The following is a 26,373-nucleotide window of genomic DNA, read 5'->3' as shown; positions in this document are numbered from 1 at the left end:
AAAGCAAAATCCAAGAACAAATTTGTGGCTTTGTCCCTGATACCTCTTAGGAAGCCATAAGACCACCATGGACATTCAAAACTGGTGAATAGGCAGTCATTAATGATTCAAAGAAAAAGAACAACTGTGATAATAGGCTTTAAAAATAAAGTCATACAAATTCATTGGAAACATTTATTGCCATTTAAAGAAAGCATTTAATTGACTAGAAGCTACTGGGAAGTAGGAATGAATGGAGAAATCATGCAAATTGTGATACTTTTGCATACAACCAAGACAACATCTGAGAGCCAGTTTGGTCTGCTGATTAAGGTACTAGGTCTGAAACCAGAAAACCATGAGCTCTAATCCCAATTTATTCAAGAAGCTAACTGGGTGACCTTGGGCCAGTCATTCTCTCTTGGCCATAGGAAGAAGGCGGCCAAGGCAAGCCATTCAAAAAATCTTGCCAAGAAAGCTGCAGCAATTTGTCCAGGCAAATCACTAGGAGTCAACCCTGTCTTGAAGGATCGAAACAAAAGAAAACCTAGTGGGTCTTATCTTTTTTGTTTGTTTCTTCATTTGTTAGTGTTTAAGTACAATGATAATAAAGATTATACTTATGCTTATTGTGGAGCAGATGTTCCACACATAATTCTTTTTCGCGATGGATCTAAGAGTTCCTTTTAAGGTGTGCCATTTTGAACCACTTGCGTTGACACCATTTTTATTTTCCCATGTGACTCCAAAGCGTTCCTGCAAAGAAAAGTAGAGGGGGAAGCTTCTCTGTAAAGAAACAAAACCATGAAACTGTATCTGTATGTTTCCTACAGTACAGTGATGGATTGCAGGCGGTACACCCCGGTACAGGCGTACCGGAGCCTGCCCGGAGCACCGGGTACCGTTCCGGTACGGTGCTCCGGAGGGCCCGCCCACCTACCCAAGCTCCTTATCGTGTTTTAAAACTGTCTGCGCTTCTGCGCATGCGGAATCCAGAACCCACCACTGCTATAGTAACACTCTTGGAAAAAGAATCCTGTACTGTCTCTCTTCGTTGCATTCCTGGGAGGATGTGATATATCCTCCCAGATTGAGAGACTGAATCTGGCACATGATTACTCAGCTAGCTTCATGGAGAAGAAATGATTGGGACTTTCCTGGGATCTAACAACTAACTTGCACAAAGTCTTTTATGCTAATACCAAAAATATAGAATCCGAACAAAAGCAGTGAAAGTAAAGAGCTTATGTGCTATTCATGAGCCATGTCCCCAGTGGAAAATTCTTGAAGTAGGCATGCTGAATTAATGTTTATTTAGGAACATTTTACTCTCCTCCCCAATTACCTGAAACCCTAAAGCTATAGCAAAGGCAGCAACGCCACAATGGCCAGAGTTCTAAAATGTCAGAAATAGAAAATGAAAGTCCAAAGAACTGACGTCAGCTATATCGACACAAAAAAAGAGCCTTTTAATGTGCTGAGAATCTGGCAGAAAGCCATATAGACGAGGAATGGCTAGGTAGGAAATGCTGTATGTCTTGGTGCTGGAGATACTTTCAATGCTCTGTAGAGAATGTCTAGTGAGATTGCCATCATTAACAATGTAAAACACCTCTAGAGTATGAGAGAGAGGAAACAAGAAAAGAAGTTTTTTTAGAAACTTTGTCCTGAATTAAGGACTAATGCATGAGACACCTGAGGAATGTGGCATGTTATCTTCCAAATATTTGAAAGGAAAGAGTCATCTCACAGGGCAATCCACGGAATAAATTTGACGTTGAATGACTTGCCTCACCGTGATCTGTAGGGAAAGAAGAATTGGGGATTGAAATGTCTGCAGCTATCACTTTTGGTGGCAATCAAGTAAAGCAGTAAGTTTTACTCTTTCTTCTCTTCCTCTTCCTTTTTTGATGAATGTCCCTCCAGCCAACCATTCTATTTGTTTTCCCCATATCATCTTTGAATGAAAGATTCAGTAGGACTGTGCAGAGTAAGGCTATAAATATTACAAAGGCAAACTTGGAGAAGTCTTGTCCTTAACCACTTGCCCTGATGAAACATGGATGAGATTTGGAAGGGGGTTATGCAAAGAGAAGGAGACTATAAACAGTGGTGCTAAAGAGTGAGGCCAGGACTTCCTTCTCCTCCGGCAATGTCATGAAGCTCTGAAACTGTCCTTAGTGGATGATACATTCCCCCAGCTATCCAGAAGAATAAATGATGTAACACACAAGGCAGATCTAAACTTACTGCTAAACTCATGATGAGATCTGGCTGACAATCACTTTTCAGGGTCAGAGATAAATGCCACCACCCTTTTTGATTCTCTGCTCACCCTCAAAGCAACTTTAACCTTGTTTTTCTGCTCCATTGCAAAAGTCTACTTTTCCACCCATATCAGTCTGAGTTCTCCTTTTTATTTAGACTAGATTGTTTCAGCTTCTTGCAGGCTAACTTCAACAAGACAATGGTTCTTTTGAAGGAGCAAAGCTTCGTCTTTCAAATGATACCCTGCTTAGCATGCATTGTATTTATATCTCCCCTTTATTAGCATTCAGGAAATAAAATAGTGGTTCAGATTGATGCTCAACAGAGAAAAGGTTGACAATTTGAAGCTAGGCAGAATTTACTTGTTTTTGTTTTAAAAATATTGCTTAAGGAATTGGTTCTCCTCCTCCTCCTCTTCTTCCTCCTCTTCTTCTTCCTCCTCCTCCTTCTCTTCCTCCTCCTCTCTTAGAATTTTATCATTTTAATCTTCAGGTAACTAAAACAGGATTTCATCATCAGCTCCCAGATAGTCTGTAACCTGTTTTGGGCAGTGTCGATGCATAGGTGAAACTTTCCATCTCAGCATGGAAAACAATAAAATTCAGTGCTTATTGCAAAAATAAAAGTCTCATGTATAGAGTGGGGGAAAAAGAAAACTAGTCCAGAAGAAATAATAAAATGAGCCACCAATCTTCATCTTAACCATCCCAATCTTTCCTTACTGCTTGTTCAGCTCTAGCAAATTTATTATAAAGAATTCATTAATCTAAAATATATCAGCCATCCCCAAAAGAGAATAACTACATACCAAAATATAAAAGGATCATTCCATCAGGCAGATCCTCAATTAGCTGAAATAACACCAGATTTTCATTGGCAAGGAATTATGAAGCAACAACACAAACAAACAAACAACCGAAACAGGTTGTTTGTATTAAGTTGCTTCATTATATCATGAAGGTGATAGCAGGTTTTTTTTAGTAATTTCAATCATTCCTTTTCTCAAAGATGTGACCACTGATTCACTATTACTTAACAAAGCTGCATCCAGAAATATTAAACTGTTATACCATGAGGGAAGGGAAAGAATCTATCATCATTTGTTCTTTATCTCTATGTACCTATTATGTATCATCAATCCATCTTTATCTTTGTGTCTATCTATCATTATCTATCTATCCATCATCATCATCATCTTCATCATCATTTTAGCCAATGTCTGTTCACTGCAGGATGAAAGCTTCTTCCACATGTTCCCAACCAATATAGTCTTTTGCCAATTGGGCCCACAATACTTGTTGATGTTGCCCAACTTGTTTTAAGTCTTTTTCATGGATGCTTTTTATCAAGTGAGATCCATTCTATGACTGCCTTGGTCCACCTGTCATCCGTTCTTCTTGTGACCAGCCCATTTCCATTTCAATTCTTCTACTGTCTTGATGAGATCATATACTGCACTTTTGTTTGTTCTGTAATCCATGTGCAGGTCTTTCTCTCTTGTCTTGTAACGCTGAGCATGTATCTTTCCATGCTCTTTGAGCCACTCATAGGTCTGTCTGCCTGTCTGCCATCTCTATTTATCATCTCTATCTATCATCTACCATCTATCTCCAGCTATACATTGATTTGGCTTTTATTTTCCTTTAGGGTCCCTAAGTATTTATTGACTATCTTATCCCTTTTCATATCCATTTAATTTCTATCTTAGCTTCTTTTTAAAGTGGTCTATCCTTCCTGCTGTGCTGCCAACTTTGCTGCATTCTTTGGAGGTCATCTTGCCCAACTTATGAAACAAGAAGGAAAAGATAACTTAGTAGAAAGAAACTCAATTATATGGGATAATGCACACAAAGAAGCCATTGACTACTACAGATTTTTTAAAAAAATATTAAAAATGAAAGCCCCCACAAATTCTGAATCTTCTTTTGTTGTGGCTGACATTCACATTTGAACAACATTCAGGACAATGTAGTTATCTGAACACATGAGAGATGTTGGGTTAAAATCAGAAATCTCCCTCTCTGCCCTTTCATGGAAATTCATTATCTATCTAGTGCAGGGGTGTCCAAACTTGGGAACTTTAAGACTTGTGGACTTCAGTTGAAGTCCACAAGTCTTAAAGTTCCCAAGTTTGGACACCCCTGATCTAGTGAATACTTGCAAGTCTGGAACTCTCAGACAAGCCCAGGAGAACTTGCTGTATTGGCCCCCCGTTAGCCCAACTGAAATTGTTAAACTCAGACTACAGCTGAAAAATAAGAACTCCCCAGGAGGGCACAATACTCCATCTCAGCTGCTAAAATGAAATATTGACTGGTGGGCACACTTTTGAAACAGTTTTGATCAAAGTCATAAACCACGTACTGAAAATATCTCTGTTATTTTTCTTTCTCCGTTTTTCCCTACGCTTATGAAAGGAGACCGATTTGACTCCTCCAGCTGTTGTCCAATCAACTGATTAAGTGTTAACTAGTAAGCCCGACTAGATATTTATTTTGGAAATTAGTGAACTGGAGGGCACGGGAAAATACACTTGCTGAATCTAGGATTATATGTTTGCGGTTTTTCAATGGTTTGCTGGAGAGAGAAAAAATCTTAAGTCCCCAGAGGAAGCCTATATGTGATATGCCTTCAAAACAGCTATTTTTGGAGAACATTTTTGGAAAATATGGGAGACCTCAGCCCTTAACAGACACTGTTAAGTAGATTTAGTAATAGTAAGTTGGCGTTTATTTATTTACTGGATTTATGTGCTTACCCATCTTGTCCAGAGGTAACTCTGGGCGGCTTACAAACATTAAAGTCAGAAATATGAAAAGATAAAGCAGTGATAACCATCATAGTCATATGAACACTTATTAGTAAAAGTTTAAAAGGAGAAAGGAGCACAAAGACCATGGGGGAAGGTGGGATCTTCTCTCCAACCACCGTCAGCATGATATGCCCCTCCCATTGGTGGCCCAGTTTAAAAAATTATACAATAGCATTCATACACAAGTAAGACTTGATGAACAAGGTCAGTCTTGTCCAGGGGTGGGCTTCAAAATTTTTAGCAGCAGCTTCTCTGCCTGGTTGTTGGGTGGGCGTGGCTATGTTGAGCACAGCCTAGTCGGCCTCCTGCACCATGGTGTGTGTGTGTGTGTTTTCACCCTCCCTAGGCTCTGGAGGCTTTTCTTGAGCCTCCAGGAGGGTGGAAATGTCCTCCCCCGGGCTCCAGAGGCCTTCTGGAACTTCCAGGAGGCCATTTTTTTGCCCTATCCAGGCTATGGAGACTTTCCTCGAGCCTCCGGAAGGATGGAAACAGCTGTTTTGCCCTCCCCTGTACTCCAGAGGTCCTCCAAAGGCCAGAAACAGACCCATTTCCAGCCTTCTGGAATTTCTGGGAGTTCCATTTTTCGCCCTCCCTGAGCTTCCACGCAGGCCCTGCACTTACCTGGCCTCCAAAACAGGCCGCGTGGAGACTCCTGGGAGGGAAGGGGTGGAGTGGGAGGGACGGGGTGGGCAGGGCCAGCCAGCGGTGGGATTTGCGGGTTTGCTGAACTGAGCAGATCCTTAGCTAGAGGATTACCTTGTTAGGGTGTGAATTCCGCCTTGGATTATCGGAGTGTGGACCGTGGAATCTCCTTGTTGCATACTTTTGAAATAAGCAAAAATAAACCCGCGGCATGATCTAATAAAAAAACATTTTAATATAAAAGAAAGTAAAAATACAAACTTGCTATCTAAATTAATCACATCTTGGCAGAGTTCTGTGCCTACCTCCCTTGGCAGGCGAACAAAAGATCAGAAGTGAAAGTTAAGAAAGAATGTGTGACCTGCGCAGTAAATCATTGCAGATAAGAACTGTGGCATACACAATAAATCTCAGCACAGCTAGCAAACCAAAATTAATGCAGTGGCATAACTGAACCCATGTGCAGCAGTCCACCTTGTCTTGTAGAATCTACTTTCAAAAGGGTTGCACGAGATTCTACTTTAGCATCTTTCCTATTTGAAGAGGTTTAAGATCTCTGCATATCTCAGAGCTATCAATCAATAACATTTCTTATTATAACCCTTGGAATACTGCATTCAGTTTTGGTCGCCACGATGTAGAAAAGATGTAGAGACTCTAGAAAGAGTGCAGAGAAGAGCAACAAAGATGATTAAGGACTGGAGACTAAAACATGAAGAACGGTTGCAGGAAGTGAGTATGTCTAGTTTAGTGAAAAGAAGGACTAGGGGAGACATGATAACAGTGTTCCAATATCTCAGGGGTTGCCACAAAGAAGAGGGAGTCAAACTATCCTCCGAGGCACCTGAGGGTAGAACAAGAAGCAATGGGTGGAAACTAATCAAGGAGAGAAGCAACTTAGAACTGAGGAGAAATTTCCTGACAGTTAGAACAATTAATCAGTGGAACAGCTTGCCTCCAGAAGTTGTGAATACCCCAGCACTGGAAGTCTTTAAGAAGATGTTGGATACCCATTTGTCTGAAACAGTATAGGGTTTCCTACCTAGGCAGGGGGTTGGACTAGAAGACCTCCAAGGTCCCTTCTAACTCTGCTATTGTATTATTATTTGGTCAATGCACAGCAAAAATTAAAAGAGCTGTTTTCCATCCTAAAGGCCTTTTGGTAGGCCTAAATTCAATATTTTTAAAAAGAAGCTATTGTGTATTCTATCTTAAGGTTTCTTTTTTCTATACAATAGGAGCTGATTATATTTCAGGTGTCTGAGGCCAAACATAAATATCTTATGTCTTTCAAATATGTGCCTATAAAGTCATGGAATGACTAGAGGCTGTTTCATCAAAATTTCTGAGGAAAATATTTCTGATTCCATGATGTGATTCAAATTCAGTACTTCAGGTTGAGGCTGGAATGGGAATAACTAAAACTAAAAACAATTACAGGCAGAATGTGTTAATGACTTAAATTAATTTTCAAACCAAGTAACTTGATAGTTTTGGGTCTCCAAGATAAATCCTAGCCTCCTTGGTGGAAATCACTTAGTTGTGGCCTCAGGCATTGTAAACTTTCACCTAATGCCTTGATCTTAATGGGTTCTGAACAGGCAGCATGCCAAAAATATTGACCTTAAAATTATTTCAACCACATTCTACTGTGTTCCAGTGAGACCAAAAAAGAAAGAGCAGAAAATAACGTACCTATCCATTATTTCTTTAATATTGCATCCAAAAATACCAGAAGAGTTTTTACATTGTCCCAGTGTAATGGTTTCCCTTCTACTTTTTTCTGACACTCCTGAAGAACAGCATGTGGTGAGGAGAAAATTGAAACTGGGTAGTGTGTTGCAAAGCCATCTCCTTTTGCAGAAACATTCGGACCATATAGTGTACATTTTCCCAATTACAACACAGTATTTAAGCAGGACTAAGGGTGACTCTTGCCATATTCTCTTAGCGATCAAGAGCAGAGGGTCTCTATAAATCAGGGGTGTCCAAGTTTGGACACCCCTGCTATAAATGATTGCCCCAAGTGGAATAAGTCCAAGTGTTGTTTGATATTAATATTGCATAGGGGTTTTAATAATTATGTCTGCTACATTCTGTTTTGATATTGATGTATCTATTTTTATTTTATTTCTTTAACTTGGTCTGGTCTAAGAAGGACATAAACTAGTTTTTGCTGGTGCTTTCTTTTTACCAAAGATATTTTTATGACATTGCTACTAACTTAGTGATCCTCCAGATGTTTGTGCCCAGACTTGGGAAATTTGACTGTTTTTTGTTCGCTTCCTTTGCTTTTATTTATTAAATGAAACACAACAGAAAAAAAGAAAAGGATTATGGACCTGTTTCAAATCAAGGTGTATCAGGAAAAAGCATTTGACGTGCTTGTCAATCATCTTTGGCAGAGCTGGGATGCAGCGGAGTCAATCCATCCTTGTGCTCCGTCATCTCTGCCATCTATAGAGCCGCAGTGGCGCAGCAGTTAGAATGCAGTACTGCAGGCTACTTCTGCTGACTGCCAGCTGCCTGCAATTTGGCAGTCCAAATCTCACCAGGCTCAAGGTTGACTCAGCCTTCCATCCTTCCAAGGTGGGTAAAACGAGGACCCAGATTGTTGGGGGCAAGAGGCTGACTCTGTAAACTGCTTAGAGAGGGCTATAAAAAGCACTGTGAAGTGGTATATAAGTCTAAGTGCTATTGCTATTTCTCAGTAGTTTTTGACTATGGTATCCTTCCAGACTGGCGAAAAGGACTGAGAGTGAGAGATAACATGTTACAGTGCTTTACCTCCTTCCTCAGTTATCGCTTCTAGTTGGTGTTGATGGGAAGGGGAAATTGAATCCATAGAATCTTATTTGAAAGCTTGAAGCTCTCTCCCTCCTGTTTACATCCACATAAAACTATTGGATGAAGTCATCAATCAGTTCAGAGTTGGGTACCATCAATAGGCTGATCAATCTGCATTGGCTGGCAGTTGGCTTCCAGATGTAATCCAAGGTGTTGATGGTTCCCTATAAAAGCCTTCATGGCATAGGGCCTAAGGAAACACCTGGCTCAAACATTTTTGCCTTCCTGGGATGTTGGGACCGAGCAGTTGTGCTCCAGGTCTTCTCCATTAAATATGCTCATCATGTGGGACCAAGGAAGGCAGCCCTTTGAAAGAGCATTTTTTTCCACAATTGAATTTGAGTTTGATTCTGCAAAAGAAAAGAAAAAGCAACTTGCTAACCCATAACCAGTTTAGTCCCACTTGATGAACAGCTTTCCATTTTTTTTTTTGCAAGAAAGAGAGATTAGGAAAACCATTATATCTCTCACCTGCTTCAGGCATAAGATTTATTAAAATGACATCATTATTAAAATCATGCCATGTGCATAATTTTATCCTGTGCATAAAGTACCTGCTCTACATGAGTAAATGCCCCTTTGTGCTAAAGAATATTCTGATTAATGTTTCAAGGAAGTATTTCTGTTCCTAATACTATGAGAAGTGACTAGCGCTCAGCCACTAGAGGCACAAATGTACCCCTGGAGTAATGTTGGATTGCTCAAAGCATATTGCACAATTTCTTGACTCATTAGTTATAGCTGTCTAAGATGGAAAGTTTATAATTAAACATATAGTTTATTCTCTTAGTTTTGGATTAAGGAAATTAAAGTAATTGGATTTCTTTTTGATTAAACATATGGAGCAGTTTCCTAAGTGCACAAGTACATTGAATGGGAGGTCAGCAATATTCTTGTCTTCTCTTCCCTCATTTTTTAATAAGAAGAGTTAACAGATTCTATAGCAATGACTGCTCCCCCCCCCCCCCTTTGTGCATGTCCTTTAAATGCTGACTGAAACCATATGGCATGGAACTGCTAATTCCAGTCCCGTTGTACTGTTCATTCAAACTGCATGTCCTTATTGCTACCCATATCACCATAGAAATATCAACACATTCTGCTAATAATTCAGAAGGAAGATTAACACTAACATTTTTTCTCAAGTGGAGGTGCATGCTAGCTTTCCTTTTGTAGGAAGTTAGCACCCACCCCTCTCCTAGAAGAATGAAATATCCTAGGAAATATTAAAAAGGCAGAATATTATATTTCCCTGGATGAGAAAAGGAGAAACATGTTTTTAAAAGACAAAGCAGCTCCCTGCAGCTTCCTACCCCACCTTTGTCAATGGACCATTAAGGCCTGAGTCAGTCTATTCTACATAACAAAGGTAGGATTAGCCCTCTACACATCTCACCACATGGCACCTGGGAGAGCAAGGCTCAAACAAGCTTGGGTCTCAGGACAGCCTACAAAGTTCGCCAAGACCTCCCAACACCTGGGAGTCTGACAACCAATCAGAATAGATTTCTTACACTGGAACAGGAAGTTCTAAGGTGGGGCCCAAGAGAGGATATAAAATCCAGGGACTCTCAGAGTCTCCTCCCTTTTTTCACCTAGGAGCTCTTAAGGCATGTGATACCCGTTTTCCCCAGGACCTCAAACCATGTGGTCCTGTCCACCATTAAAAAACATCTTTCTAAGCAGCCACCTTGTTTCCAGTGTCTTTTTCCCCACTTGGAAGTGAACCCAGATGGACATGTCTCCTAAAACTTATTTTTTTAAAAAAAATCCCTTAAAATACATCTGCAATGAAAGGCTACAGAAAATTGTATACAAACAGTGACTGTTACATTTGTAAAGGTTCCTGACCTGGAGAGGAGGAACTGACATTTGAAAAGTTTGCATTAACCTCCAGTGAGGAGTCATCGTGAGCTAGACATCTCTGAGGGAACAGAGAGAATATTGTGATAAGATTGGTAGTCAGACAGTGATTCTTGATCAGCCAAACATCTTTCGATAAAGGAGAGATCATGAGATTGCCCACTTGCCCTCTAGCTAGCTGGTCTTTCTAAGTAAATTGCAGGAACTAAGATTTCTGCATGAGCTGAGATGGTCAAGAGATTAAGCTAATAGAACTGGAACATTTTTCAGTGCATTATAACTTTAGCCAAATTTATTAAAAAGATTTCTTATACATCAGAACTATTATTTATTTAGAGAACCATAATATAAACTCCATCCAAGTCAAGATTGCATTCTCTAATTGGTTAATGTTCATTTCTTTCTGTTAATTTATAGGCATTCACTAAATGATCATAAACTCAACTCTGGTTTTACTTGTACCAAGAGCAAAGTCCTCATATATTTATAATTAGATAGCCAAATATACCTGAATGAGGTAACTGAAAGTGGGAACGGTAGAGAATCATTCATACCAGCTAAGTCCTGAACACGAAATCCCTTATAAATGGAATATAATTGTGCCATCTGAAGTAGATCAGATGCATTCCAATACTTGATATATATTCAAACACGCTGACATTTTTGTGCATAATGAAACAAAGGTCATTATGCCAATTAGTGAATGGATAATGTAAGTAGCTAGAAATGCTAATTCTCACAACAGAAATGGTGAATTGCCTCTAGCTCTTGTTAACCCATGCTGTGATGTGGGGGCTTAATCTTCTTCGTATCACCTTTACTATAAGTAGGATGACCTCTTAAAAATGAAAATAATAAGGAAAGGATTTCAATAAATATAACTCTACCATCTGAATTACCATTTTCTGCATAGTTTTAAAAACCCCTGAAATTATATGAATGTTTTTGTCACGAAAGCCTAGCTTATAGCCTTTTAGCTTCATTTCTTATTAGAATGATCACCTAACCACCCAATATTTTTGAGTTTTTTGTTCTGATCTATTGTGGCTAATATTTATTAGTTATCCATGTAGAATCACTGTGTGATAATTCTGCTGCCTCAGAGCTGGCTGAAAATGTCTGAATTAACTAAACAGACAATACATCAGTCAAGGCACAGTGTCTGAAATGAAAGATTATGAATTGTCAGGCTAGATCAAGAATTACAAACAGTCAACATGAAGACATACAGTATCTTCAAGCATCAAGGCTGGGGATCCCAAAGTTTCAGCATATAAATTAAATATCTGTTCCTAGAAGATGTAATCTAGTAGTATCAAGTCTAACCCAGTGGTGGGATTCAAATTTTTTTACTACTGGCTTGGTGGGCGTGGCATGGCTTGGTGGGCGTGGCATGGGGAAGGATACTGTAAAATCTACATTCCCTCCTTATCAGCTGGGACTCGGGAGGCAGAGAATAGATGGGGGCGGGGCCAGTCAGAGGTCGTATTTACCGGTTCTCCGAACTACTCAAAATTTCCGCTACCAGTTCTCCAGAACTGGTCAGAACCTGCTGAATATCACCTCTGGCGTCGCCCAAGAACAATGTAACACAATCTAGCCAAAGTTCAGTTCTTTATTTGCTCACACCAAATAGACAGAATCTTTCCAGACTAAACCTATGCTGTTCTAACTCTAATACTGATATCTCTTGGGAAATTCTAGGGTGTGGCTATCCTCTTACTCTTTCTCCTATGCAGCTTTGGACAGTGTGGTCTCTTGTCTCATCCCTTTCCTTGGAATGCTCTTCCCCCTTCCTGGGAACTATATTGTAGTCTATACATCACCTCCCTCTTCATAGACACCTTCTAGGATAAGTAATGTAGAGAAGACATGGCTGAACTTTTAATAGCACAATCACTCTGCCACAAACACAGGTTTTACAGGGAAATTTAATTCTCTTGGCTTTTCCCATCAATTCTCCTGCCTTATTTTATTTCCAAAAATAAAGAAATGTAGAGTGGATTTGGATGAGGAGCACTACAAACTCCCATACTGATAAGCACTTCTTTTTTCTTTCTGTAAGAATCTCATCTAAATGTGTAAGCTTAAAGTTAAGCCTTTTTCTTTCATTTGATAAGCTGTTAAGAAATAGCATAATGACTTACCCTTAAAATTCAAGTGATTGGCACTCCATGCACTCAACTCAATATTAGTAGATGCAAATTCCCCATGCAAAAATAAGGGACATTGAACTAAATATCTGTGGGGATTCTCAGGCATCTAAGCCATAGCTATCTCAAAGGTGCTTTTTTTCAAAAGGCAACTGGATTGTTTTTTCCCTTGAGGAAGAAGAAAACATTTCGCTTCTCATCCAAGAAGCTACCTCAGTTGTGATGGCAGGGTGGAAGGACGGAAGGTTAAGTTCTGATAGGATGGAGGGGAGTAGATGGAAGGATTGTATTTCTTTGCAGTCATTTGGTTGTTAGGACTCTCTGGAAACTATTGAGACCACTTGGCAGTTTATCTGTGCCCTGAATCTGAGTGCAAATGGGTGTGGCACTTTCTTAGAGCTGCTGTAAGACCTGCATTGTAGACTCGAGATAGGTGATGTCTATCAAGAAAATGGTTTCCTTTGGGTTTGGGTCTCAGTCAGTTAAGGACCATGTGGCCTCCACACTGATCTTGGACTCCTACAGATCCAGTGAGATATGACTACAAAATTACTGCATTCAAAATTATGACTACAAAATTACTGCATTCAGTTTTGGTCACGACGATGTAGAAAAGATGTGGAGACTCTAGAAACAGTGCAAAGAAGAGCAACAAAGATGATTAGGGGACTGGAGGCTAAAACATATGAAGAACGGTTGCAGGAACTGGGTATGTCTAGTTTAATGGAGGACTAGGGGAGACATGATAGCAGTGTTCCAATATCTCAGGGGTTGCCACAGAGAAGAGGGAGTCAAACTATTCTCCAAGGCACCTGAGTGTAGAACAAGAAGCAATGGGTGGAAACTAATCAAGGAGAGAAGCAACTTAGAACTGAGGAGAAACTTCCTGATAGTTAGAACAAATAATCAGTGGAACAGAAGTTGTCTCCAGAAGTTGTGAATGCCCCAACACTGGAAGTCTTTGAGAAGATGTTGGATAGCCATCTGTCTGAAACAGTATAGGGTTTCCTGCCTAGGCAGGGGGTTGGACTAGAAGACCTCCAAGGTCCCTTCCAACTCTGCTATTGTATTGTATTGTATAAATAGATGATGAAGATAAATTAGCTGCTCGTGTCATCAGTATGAAATGAGATGGATTTTTTTTTATCTGAACGGAATGATTACATCCTGTTATTTTAAGGGGGTGGGGAGAAGTGTTTTGTAAATGGTCATTTATTTATTTTTCCCCTACCCCTTATATCATAGGTCAAACCTGGCAACACACTTTAACTGTGAGCATGAGACAGAAATTAAAATTGATATACGGTTGGTAAGCCAGACGATAAGACCAAGAAAGAATCTTGTTCTCCTGAGAGGGGAAAGTATTACTTTGTGTTGCTCTGTGCTGTAAGGATCACAACCGTGGTAGTCTACACACCCGCCTTCACATTGTTGCTTTATAGGACCATCTAATTTTAACCTCCAAGATGTGGAAGGGCACCGCATTTTCAGTATGATGCTCTGAACTGGGGCCAAATGGGTCAATTGTTATTTGTATCTTTTAATGTCTTTCCCTTTTCCCAAACACAAGGTTTACAGCAGAAACGAGGTATATAACAGCTTAGTCGATCATCCAGACTAAGTGCTTTTAAAGACTATTCCCCCCCCCCCCCTGTATTCTGTAAATGCTACACAATACAATGTGGCCATGCATTATGGCATTAAAAGCAAACCTGCGGACACAGAATTATTAATTTTATAAATGTATCAAGTTATCCCTCATTCTAAAATAATGGAAAAGTGATGTTGGCTGAATATCACGCTTTACATTTTGAAAGGAGCCAGAGGACTATAATGAGTAAGGCAACAGTGCAAAATACTCTGAGGAAACATTGTCTACCTTTCCCCCATCCCACAAATTTTGTGAAAGTCTTCTTTGTGTTTTGAACTCTAATCATTCTATTTTATGGCTAACTCTACATTTTTATGTGTTCCCTGCCTCCCTTGAGTGGGGAAATGTGCTGACGATGTGTAGCAATTGTGGTTTTAGACACCAAAGTTCACAAACGAAGGGGGAGTGGGGAGTTAGGAGGGCTCCATTTTGTCCATCTTTAATTTACAACTAAGGACAACAGTTTGGCAGTGGTAGGTTGCCTGCTGTGGGGGGAGCATAGAGATGACCTTAGAGAAGATATGTGGAGACCATCAGCAAAGCATGAGCTCAGTCCGGGGGGAAACAAGAAGCGTGAGAAAGAAATTTAAAATTGCCTTGACTCCCTTTGATATATGAGGGAAAGAAGGAGAAACACTGTCAGGCTTTCAAGATTCTATTATTATAGCTTACATCAATAAAGTAGATTTCTAATATTTCTTACCGTGTCTATTTCTTCCCCCGGCCTCGAAGGGCTGACACGAAAATATTTTTTTCAAAGTCATCTCACTGCTCTTCGACGTGGGCATGCAAGCATGAAGATGAGCTCCACAGACTCTGAGTACACAGCACACACACTATTTATGCCCATGATTTTGTTATGAAAAGATATCCTCTTAAATCCCATACCGGATTTGGTATGCATGCTCCAGTTAAATAAAAGTAAATTAATTTCTCCTCCCCAGTAGTTTGAATTATCACAAAATCGTGTTCCATCATGGTGCCTGCCTTTGGGATTCTTTCCTTTTCCCCCAGCATTTGGTTGGGTTTAACCCTGTTGGCCTTCAGGAGAACTTTAAAAGCTTGCCAAGCTCCAGGGGTTTGGATCGGGATTAGGAATGAACAGATTGGCCCCTGAAAGGGAGATATGAATCTTAGCTAGAATATTAGCTAGAACGAGGATGATGATTTTAGAAACTTTGTGGTCACTTTATATTCTCTAAGTTGATAGCAATAATTAGTATAGATTCAGCAGGTTCTGACCAGTTCTGGAGAACTGGTAGCGGAAATTTGGAGTAGTTCAGAGAACTGGTAATTACTACCTCTGCCTGGCCCCTCACCCATCTATTCTCTGCTTCCCAAGTCCCAACTGATCGGGAGGGAATGGGGACTTTGCAGTATCCTTCCCCTGCCACACCCACCAAGCCACACCCACAGAACCGGTAGTAAAAAAAATTTTTTTGAATCCCATCACTGAGATACAGCAAAGTAAAATACCGAAACAAATGTTGAAAAAAATATATTTAAAAATACATTTTTTAAAAATGAAGCTCAATAATTGAGTTTTTCTTTCCTTTCCCTAGATGCTAATCTCTAGTTTAGTATTTGTCCTTTTGTTGAAATATTGGAGGTTGCTGTGTATATTTCTTTAAATACTTTAATCTAATATTTTAAATCAATCTCTCAAGTTTTTATTTCTTAAAAAAAAATATCCCAAATGTCTGAATCTGGCTTGCTCAGTGATATATCCTCTGCAAGGGAGCCATTTCTTCTGGAATTTAAACTTCTGTTATGTATGTTATACGTCAGGTCACCTATTATTGATTGCTTGTTTTTATTTTGGATCTTTTTTTGTTGTTTTGCAGTGTTCAGAGTTGCACGATTGATTTGGGAGGCCATTCTTTAAATAAATAAGATCTCTGCCATCTTCTTGGTTCTTACAGGTGTATCTATCTTCCTCATGTCCACTTGCCTGCCATAGTATGATTATGATTACTCATTACATTATTAGTCTCTTGAAAAATCAAATTTTGTTACATCAAACAAAGTAGAATTAAAGACTGCCTCTCTCCTCAATAGAGGACATAGGGTGACAAACATCCCTGAGGTAAAAGAAAGAAACATAGCTTTTACAGCAGAGATATGAATGTTTTCCAGGCTGTATTTACCATATGATCTAAAGGTTGGCTTCCTTATTCTCAATCAAGGTATATAACAAGGGGGAAAATATTGAAGAAATGGGCAGACATTCTTTATATTGTTTTGAATGACAGATGGGATAGGATATAGACAAAAAACAAGTGTCCTTACTTGGGGTTCACTCTATATGTTCACACAGTGAATTATTTTAGAGTTCAAAGAGAAATTCATTTAATTCATAAGTTTATTTTTAATTGTGATTCAGTTTCTAGGATCACCTTTATTTCTAACAATTTTTTGGGGTGCCCGTTCCACTTGGTAACCGGAGTGGGAAATCAATTCAAAATGTCAGTATTTCTCTGCTCTTAGCTGTGTGGGTCTGGATGGGGTACCCCAATAAACCCTGGTAAATGGAGTGGCTTTTGATAGGAGGTATTCTGAGTGTGGCTATAAATAGGTCTTTTGAGAATCATGGCAATGTCGATTTGTCTATATCTGTCAGGAAGAGGGAGAGAAAAATCACACTTGTGCCAGGTTTTTGTCCCTCACTCCCTTTGGACTAATGGGAATATAGGAACAGCTATTATTCAGATTTCACATTTATCCTAATTCTGTCATATGGATTTCAGGCTGAAAAAAAAGAGAAAGTTTTAAAATTAGCTCATCATTTCAGCACACATTATATATTTGGATTTATATTTCTATTCTATATTTCTATTTCTATATTTCGCACATTTCAGTGGGGGTGTACTGAGTTATCATCTCATCCCATTGCAAGTTTGTGCCATGTAAATAAATCTCTGGAAAAAATCTACCTTTACTGTTAGATATCAGTATGTGGATGCTTTTTGTCCTTTGGAAATCAAGTTAACATCATTTCCTTTCTCTTTAGTGTCTTTCACTAAACTTTTACACTCAAGTATTGTTCCTTGGCAGTGAAACATATGTATGTCTTCCATAAACTGTCTATCCTGTTCTAAAGCCTAGGAGAACAATCAAGTTGATGTCTCAGAAGAGAGATAGGGATAAATTACCTCATTCTGAGGCAGATCCTATTTAGGTTGCCAGTCGGAGCATAACCATGTTAATATAGATCTTCTTCATCTGGTCTGCTTTTTATACAACAATGGTAAAAAAAAAGTATCCCTTCTTTTTCTTATAGTGCTTACTAGGACAGACAGAATGTCTAGAGACACAATTGGCTTCATGCAACAGTAAGTGAGCAATAATTTTTTTCTTTTTCTTTACATTTTTATTCAATTCTTCTTTCAAAAGGCTCCGGGTTGGTTTTATTTATTTCCTCTTATCTTTCAGCCATCTACATGAGAGATTAGATTGAGAAGTAATGACTGAGAATAAATCATTTAATAAAATTCTGGTGTTGTGATTTAAATTAAGAGTGAGATGGGTCTGGGCAGATGTCTCATTTAAGGCTGGAACCTGAAGCTATTGGAGAAGGTTTAAGGTTTAAGGTTTATTTGGATTTATATGCCGCCCTTCTCCAAAGGACTCAGGGCGGCGTACAACATTAAAAACACACATCACAAAAGTTAAAAAAAGATTAAACCCAATTCCAAAAAGACCAAACCGATTTTTTTTTTAAAAAAGAAACAGTACATTTAAAATAAATTAACATTAACATTAACATTACAGGCCAGGCCGGCTTGCTGGAAAAGCCAACTTTTTAGGGCGCGTCGGAAGGACCGGAGGTCAGGGATTATGCGGAGCTCCGGGGGCAGCTCATTCCAGAGGGAAGGCGCTCCCACAGAGAAGGCTCTCCCCCTGGGGGTCACCAGCCGACACTGCTTGGCCGACGGCACCCTGAGGAGGCCAACTCTGTGGGATCGTACTGGACGGTGGGAGGCTACTGGTGGCAGTAGGTGGTCTCGCAGGTACCCTGGGCCTAAGCTAGAAGGTATGACCAAAGAGAGAAAAAATAAGACTAGTGGAAGTAAGAAGTTAAGTAGAAGAATCAGCCAAGACTCTGGACTTACCCCAAACCAACAAATTAGGAAAATCTGTTTAAATAAGTTCAAATAGAACAGAAAATTCTCTCAACATTTTTTTCTGTTCAGAAAGTCGGTTGGGTGAATTGAAGATATTTACTGCAGTTATGTATCATATCATAGAGCAGCTAGCCACAGATTTCAGCAGCTCCTGAAATATTATATTCTGGTCAAACATCACTTTCCAAGGATTATTGTGACATGTAATCTCAAGGGCTCAAACAGTTACAAAAATGTGTGGTTCTGTATTCTAGGCTGCTGATTCCCAAAATATTTTAGGGAGTTGAAACACTGAGTTCTCCATTTAGTGACATTTTTGTTTTGAGATGGTACAAATTTTTCATTGAAAATGGATAACACCTGAAATTATGACAATCAGTGTTTGAAGCATTAATGCTATTTAATCATAATGGGTTGTGTTTTTTTTTGCTTGAAGCTCTTGATTGGGATAAATAACATATTGGAAAGAGATAGGCATTTGCATCTTCAAAATTATTTGTAGCTGCTACGAATACCTAAAGACCTTAATTATGAAAGCAACTTAAACTGACCACTTGGCTAATGTTACCAAGAAAGATCACCAAGAAAATCCAGGCTAGATTGGGATGTCAAAAAGACACCCCAGAAGAAAAGACTTCTGTATCGTTTCAAGACAGCAATATGACTACATCCATAAAATCTCTCAAAAAGAAAGACTTTGTCTCTACCTTTTTGCTTGACTCAAAAGAATTGTTTTTTAAAAAATGGTCCAGAAACTGACTGAAGTTCTTAAGACTTCATTTCTATCTCATAAAGACAGAATAGCAGTCTCATACCTATTCAGAATGGTTAAACTAGACTGTTAATAATCTCTTCTGCAATATCACTTGAGTAGCAAGCAAAGTGAGTTGCCAATTCTATGTGTATTAATTTCCACTGAAGCAGAAAGGTTGAGAAGATGATACTACATATTAGAGCCGTGTGAATGCTTGATGTTTAGCGGTATGGAAACAGCTTATTTTCACAGTTCAGTTGTTGATTATCTAGTTTATTATTACCTGGATAATTTTAATTTTGCTACTCAGCAATATTATAACCATTGCAGAATACTTTTAGAAATGAAACTTTCCCAAATAGTTGAGCTCTGGAACAAAATACTCAAAATATGAGCACACACACTTATGAGCACAGTTCCTTAACTGAGAAAACTCCCACAGCAAAGCTTTTAGAACAACAAAGAACCGGTTCGGTCTCTGCTTGATGAGAACCATTGCAAACAGGTAGAAACCCACCACTGGTTTCCTGCCTGAGTAGGGTGGTTGGACTAGAAGACCTCCAAGGTCCCTTCCAACTCGGTTATTCTGTTAAGTAATCTCCTAATCTGTTTTACTGTATATTCCTTCAATACGGGCCAACTGAGCATTATTTGCAGAAATTTGCACATTAAAAATTCACTCCAGTGCTGTGAAAGACTAAGATGAATGTCTCCAGTGATTGTGCCAGAAATACACTGTTAGTTACCATTGTGCAGTTAAACGTTCTAGTTATCGCTACCTCCATTTGCTTTACAGCATTTAGGAATTTATATATCGAATCCATTCATTTGATTGACTTGGCTCAGCTAATTAGCTCTGAATAGAGGGATTTCTTCCCTCTGTGAGCAAACATTGAATTCATTCTAGAAAGGTGTTGGATAAACCTACCCAAAACATTACAATTTCAAGCACAGATTGAAATCCCAAAGGTGTTTTTTTCAAAAGGCGACAGGACTTTGTTTTTCCGTGAAGACATTTCACTTTTCGTCCAAGAAATTTCTTCAGTTCTGACTGAAGAACTGAAGAGTCAGAACTAAACAAGCTTCTTGGATGAGAAGCAAAGCGTCTTCAGGAAAAAAACAAAGTCCATTTTATACACTATACTAATAACAATAGTAATACTCTTTAGATATACATAATAGTAATCTTTCAACTTTTAACATTTACATATACATAGTAACTATAATGTATTCTATTATGTATCAGTATATATAATAACATTTTCCCAATCGCTACTTTCTATCTCTATTTTCTAACCCTTAATGAATCAACTGCCATATTAAGAAGTATTCTATATCTATCCATCATCTCTTGCCCTTTTTAATATTTCAACTCTTACTGACTTTTTGATAAATAAATTGACTCAGACAATATACTGTTCACTAAGCACTTATGTATGTATGTGTGTGTATGTGTGTGTGTATGTGTGTGTGTGTGTTGTATTTGTGCTGATAAATAAATAATTATTTATCAGCACAAATACAACACAAATATAGCAAAGGCAACATTAAAAATATGGTTTTCTGCCTGGATGGTCTCCTGGAGTGAGCCGAAAGACAGAAAAGGGAAGCTGTGTGTTCCCTCCCATATTGTGACACAATACATACATACATACATACATACATACATACATACATACATACATACATGCTTAGTGAACATACATGTATGTATGTGTACACACACACACACACACATACGCATATACGCATACACGCATACACGCATACACGCATACACGCATACACGCATACACGCATACACGCATACACGCATACACACATACACACATACACACATACACACATACACACATACACACATATATACACACACACACACACACACACACACACACACACACACACACACACACATATATATATATATATATATATATATATATATATATATATATATATATTGGTCTTGTTGTATTCAGGTCATTTCCCATGTAAGATTGAGATTGTCTTGGCAACATTTCAGCAAGGTCTCACTCGCCATCTTCAGGCTGGTGTTTTGGGCTTAAAGCGTGGCCGGAGCTGCCGTCTTTCTATAAATCTTGGTGGGGGGGGGGGAGTGTAGAGTGCTGGCTTTGTTTCAGTAAGTGGATTGATTGGATGTGTGGCTGATTGGTGCTGGCTGAGGGCTGAACCAAACCTTCCTGAACTTCTGCCCAATATCTGCTTTGCTTTTTTCAGATGCCCTGCCATTTTTTGACAATTATAAATGAAAAGAATCATGAGGTTAATCTCGTGTGCAGTATTTTAGCTCCAGTTAAGCTAAAGCTGATTCCCCCCCCCCCTTTCTAATCCTTTCCTTCAATCAGGGTTTATTTGTGCCTCCATGCCAGGGGATCTGCAGTTTACTTCATAGTTCATTTAATTCAATGTTCTACCCTGGTTTCTATTTCTCTTCCACAGGCTTTTATCACTGACTATCAGTTTAGTAACAGTTGGTGCTCAGCGACTGCTGATGTTGAATTCTCCCCCATTTCCTTTTTTTTAATCCGTTCTGTCGGCCACATTCACTGTTAGACAGATAACATGACTAGACATCCCAAGTAATGACTATTTCTCTGGCCTGGCAAATATCACAGAGGTGCTAAGATGTCTTGGCTGTTGTTTTTCTTCCTCTGACTGATTCCCTCCCACCTCTTTTCGGCCTTGATTTGTCTGGGACCCTTTCTCCTGCTCATGGTGTCTGGCAGCTAAATTATCCAATGTTTGGGTTGGCAGAGGTGAAGAGGGAAACATTTCTGGAGTAAACATCAGCCACAGTGGAATGAAACAGACTATTACCGAGGGTTAGAGAAGCGTGGCATTGCTGCATCGGCACTGATACGTCAGCTGGGCATGTCTGCAGAGGAAATGGGCTCTTTTGTTGGAGGACATGCTTAAGATGTTACGTCTCTCCTGCTGAAGTTTTCATATCAGGCCTAGGATTCTGAAATGGACAAATGCTTAATAAAGTGAAATTATTATAAGAATCCATGTGTCTTCTGGGTTTCACTCTTTCCTCCTTCCCTTCCCTTCCCCCTTTCCTTTCCTCTCCTCTCCTTGCCTCTTCCCTTCCCTCTACATCCCTCCCCTCCCTCCCTCCCTCCCCTCCTTCTTTCCTTATCCCTCCCTCCCGCTCCCTTCTCCCTCTCTTTCTATCATACATACACACTCACCCACATGCACACAAGCAAACAATGAAAAGGACAGAAGTACAGAAGCACTGGGAAAATTTTGGAAATTGAAACTTTGAAAATTGATTCCAAATTAGATCATGTTGCAAAATATAATTCATTCCCATAATAAGGGAATCAACTCTACTCTCGGGTAACTACAACCTTCTACAGACTTTTCCTTGTTTGGAGTTCTGTTTATCATTGAACATAACATTGGACAAACTAAATGGTGTTGTGTGCCCTTTCTTAACTGTATTCCCTGGTAGGGAGCAGAAAGATATGCCTCATAACTATTCCCAAGGAGGCCAAAGGAACTTTGTATTGATAGCAAGAGAAGATGGGGATAAGACTTTTGGAGATCAACAGTGTAAAATTGGATGATTGTAAATCAAGCCAAAGGAAATTCAAATCACAGTGATTTGGAAAATTTGATCCAATTTGATCAATCAATTTAATGAATTTGAAAATCAATCAGGCTTGATCCTTCATGGCAGTTTGATTCAGATCTCAGAGCTGGTTCAAGAACCGCCATTTCTGGCCATGTGTAAAAGATTTCTAATCAGCTACATAGATTTGGAGGTTTTCTTTTTCACTTCAGGGGCTTGAATTGATTTCCTGGTTCAGCCTGGAAAGGCAGATAAGTTTCTACATTTGAGCAAATCCCTTGGACACAAATCTTTTAATCAAATCTTTAAATGCAGGATATACATTCAAAATATTGGATCTGTGCTGTGTATGTTGCCTTGAACTCCTGCATGAAAAGCAAGATAGAACCTAAATAAGGAAATATTTGCATAACCCTAGTATTAGTCTTTCTGAAATCAAAAGTCTTTAGAGGTAAAACAGCCTTTGAAAATAAGGGATGTTTTGCTATGAGAAGCATTTCAAAGCAGAAAGCTGAAATCATTAGCCTGGGCATTACTAAACCCGAAGTATATAATCCTTAATTGTACCTTCCAATGTTTTTTGAAGTTGAACCATATATTTGAGTTTAGAAATAGGCACTTATGCCCAGCAGATGGCAACAGTTATGAGCCAATATATAGTGCCCAGTCCAGGAGAGGCAAGCTCTAATAGTCTCATGTTGCAGACTATGCTTATTAACTGTCAAATGCCAGGGAAATTAGAAGGTCCAGGCAGTTCAAATAGATATAAAGATTTATTGCAAGTTGAAACTCTGTACAACAGGGGTGTCAAACTCAATTTCATTGAGAGCCACATCAGGCTATGGTTGACCTTGGAGGACTGCGTGTGTATGGCCAAATGGGTTGGCATGGCCAGCTTGATGCCACTCACTGGGTGTGGCCAGCTGGGTGGGCATGGCAGCTTGACTCCACTCCCCAATCTGCTGGCATGTTTCCTCTACGTATTGCGTAAACCAGGTCAAAGCCATACTGGCCCAATGTCTCCTCTTCAGACTGGATAGACCGGGCCAAAGCAATGTGGGCCAGCCCCTTATATTTTCCAGGATGGCCCCATAGGCTGGATCTGACCACATCTCAGGCCAAATCTGGCCCATGGGCCTTGTGTTTGACACCCTACTCTACAAGAATCTGAACTACTAATGATCAAAGCTATTTAGTGGTAGACAAGAGTCAAAGGAATTCAAGGTGGGATGGACATAGATTTCTTGCAGATGACTGATGATCCATTGGCCCCTTTCTTGGGCTCAGCCTGGTCATCTACACTAACTCTGGCCTTGCTTTTTCAGGAAAGCTTCCTTTTCCATCAAAGCAATTTCTATCCATCATACGTCCTCAAGCTAGATGCAGAGCACTCTAAGACCATGACAGCTGAAGTGGTCCTTCCTTCTTTCCTATCCCAATGGTCATGTTAAGCCTCTGGCCCATCCTAAAATCTTAACATAATTTTCTCCCTCCACTCATTGTCACACTTCTGTTCCCCACAAACATGAACCAAGACAAGACAGAAACCAAATCTGATCTAATTTCAATTTAATATAATTTAATTAAATGCAGTTAATATGAGGACACTTCGTGTTCTTAATCATCAGCTGCTTCTGTCACATTAAATTGTATAATTTGAAGCCAATTTTTCAAAATCTCCAGGGACTGCACCCCTGCCATGCAAAAATATCTGTCTTCTTAAGAGTCGGCTTGAACTAAAGTGTCAGTATGGAAATAAAGAGTTAGCCCTCCTTTCTTTGGTTCCATGTTCCTAATCATATCTAATCATTCAAAATTTCACTTGGGAATTTCAGTTTAGCCATAGTCATTTAAAAAAAAAAAATCCTAATGAAAGCAGGCTTATGCCAGATGGCAGCATATAGACCACCATGGATGATCTTGAAAACTCAAACAAGATAAGACCTATTATTATTTAGTTAGAAGAGTCCTAGATCTGTAGCTAGGAAGTTGAAAAATATCCTGAGCACGGGGGGAAATTCCTTGTAGATTTCTTCCAAGAAAACTAGTAGTCCATGAAATCACTGTGTCTTGCCTTGAGGGAGATTTTAAAATCATGAAATGCATTCTCTGTGAATTGAGTTTTGTTTTGCTTTGCTTGTTTGTTTTTTGTGGTGAGGTGGGCAAGAGATGGGGGCATGGAGATTTTTAAGGAACAGAATAAGGAGACTCAATATCACACATTCAATAAAAATTGTATCTCTAAGTTCTCGATTCCCAGTTAAGTAAGGTAAAGGGAAAGGTTCCCCTTGCACATATGTGATAGTCATTCCCGACTCTAGGGGGCAGTGCTCATCTCTGTTTCAAAGCCAAAGAGCCAGCACTGTCCAAAGACGTCTCCATGGTCATGTGGCCGGCATGACTAAACATCGAAGGCATACAAAACATTGTTACCTTCCCACCAAAGGTGGTTCCTTTTTTTCTACTTGCATTTTTATGTGCTTTCGACCTGCTAGGTTGGCAGAAGCTGGGACAAGTAAACGGGAGCTCACTCCGTTACGCGGCATGAGGGATTACCACTGAGCCACCGTGTCCCTTATTCCCAGTTTAGTGGGTGATAAATTAATTTCTCATACAAAGCAACACAGATTATTAGTATTTCCATGGCAAACTGTAAAACAGGGAGGTGATTTTTTCCTGGTGTATGTATCTATAGCCTATAGAAGAAGAAATCCAGAAAACAATCAGATATTTTGGGGAAATTCATGGTAGAGGATGAACAAAAAAGCAATTTTGTGTGATTGAATCCTAGCAGAGCTATGTGGCTATGAATTATGAAGTACAGGTGGTCCTCAACTTACGACCACAATTGAGCCCAGAATTTATGTTGCTAAGTGAGAAATTTGTTTAGAGAGTTTTGTCCCATTTTACCAGTTGTTTTTTTTTGCCTTGGTTGTTAAGCGAATCACTGCAATTGTTAAATTAGTAATATGATTGCTAAGTGAATTTAGCTTCCCCGTTGACTTAGCTTGTCAGAAGGTCGCAAAAGATGGTCACATGAGGCTGGGACACTGTGTCATAAATATGAGCCAGTTGCCAAGCATCTGAAGGTAAATCACAAGACCATGAAAATGCTGCAATGGTCATAAGTAAAAATGTTCATATATCACTTTGTTCAGTGCCATTGTAACTTAGAACGGTCATTAAATGAACTATTGTAAGTTGAGGAGTAGGAGGACTCAGTTATAGGAAAAAAGCATTGAAGGAGATTGAAAGCTGCAATACTAATATTAATTTCCAATCTTGTTTGACTTTCACATAGGTTAACCCATATGTATATACGAATTGTTCCATTTCTGGATTGATTAAATGGACAAAAATTGTGTGGACATTGTCACCTAAATCTGTACTAAAATCATTTTAAAGGCACTGATCTCGTATTTGGGAAATGTGTAAGCCAATGGAGAAACAAGTTCCCATCGCACGTTAGTCTAGGGAGAGTAAATCCATTCAGAATTTGAAAAGATTAAATTCCCAGCAGAGTCATCGTGACCACGATGCCATGGATAGATTATTCCTATCTGAATTTATTTCATTTAGTTTGTAAGTAAGGGAGCATCAGCCCATGTGGTGCTTGCACATTCTACAAATTAATTGTGTATCCTTTGGAGACGTTCTTCATGTTCTTAGGTCATAAGAA

General features: G+C 39.3%; 1 long non-coding RNA gene across 5 annotated transcripts in view; it reads left to right on the top strand.

The window, feature by feature from the left end:
- The window catches only part of LOC309396084, a 415,466-nt gene that overhangs the window by 191,658 nt on the left and 197,435 nt on the right, over positions 1 to 26,373 (top strand). For all 5 annotated transcript variants that reach the window (XR_014176033.1, XR_014176034.1, XR_014176035.1 and 2 more), the window contains exon 3: positions 17,496 to 17,547. This is a non-coding gene — a long non-coding RNA (uncharacterized lncRNA). The remainder of the gene's footprint in view (positions 1 to 17,495; positions 17,548 to 26,373) is intronic.

Source organism: Natrix helvetica (assembly GCF_964273705.1).
Source record: "Natrix helvetica genome assembly, chromosome: 8".
In the NCBI taxonomy this organism is placed as follows: domain Eukaryota; kingdom Metazoa; phylum Chordata; class Lepidosauria; order Squamata; family Natricidae; genus Natrix; species Natrix helvetica.
The sequence above is the reverse complement of the archived record's forward strand: the minus strand, read 5'-3'. Positions and strand labels throughout refer to the sequence as shown.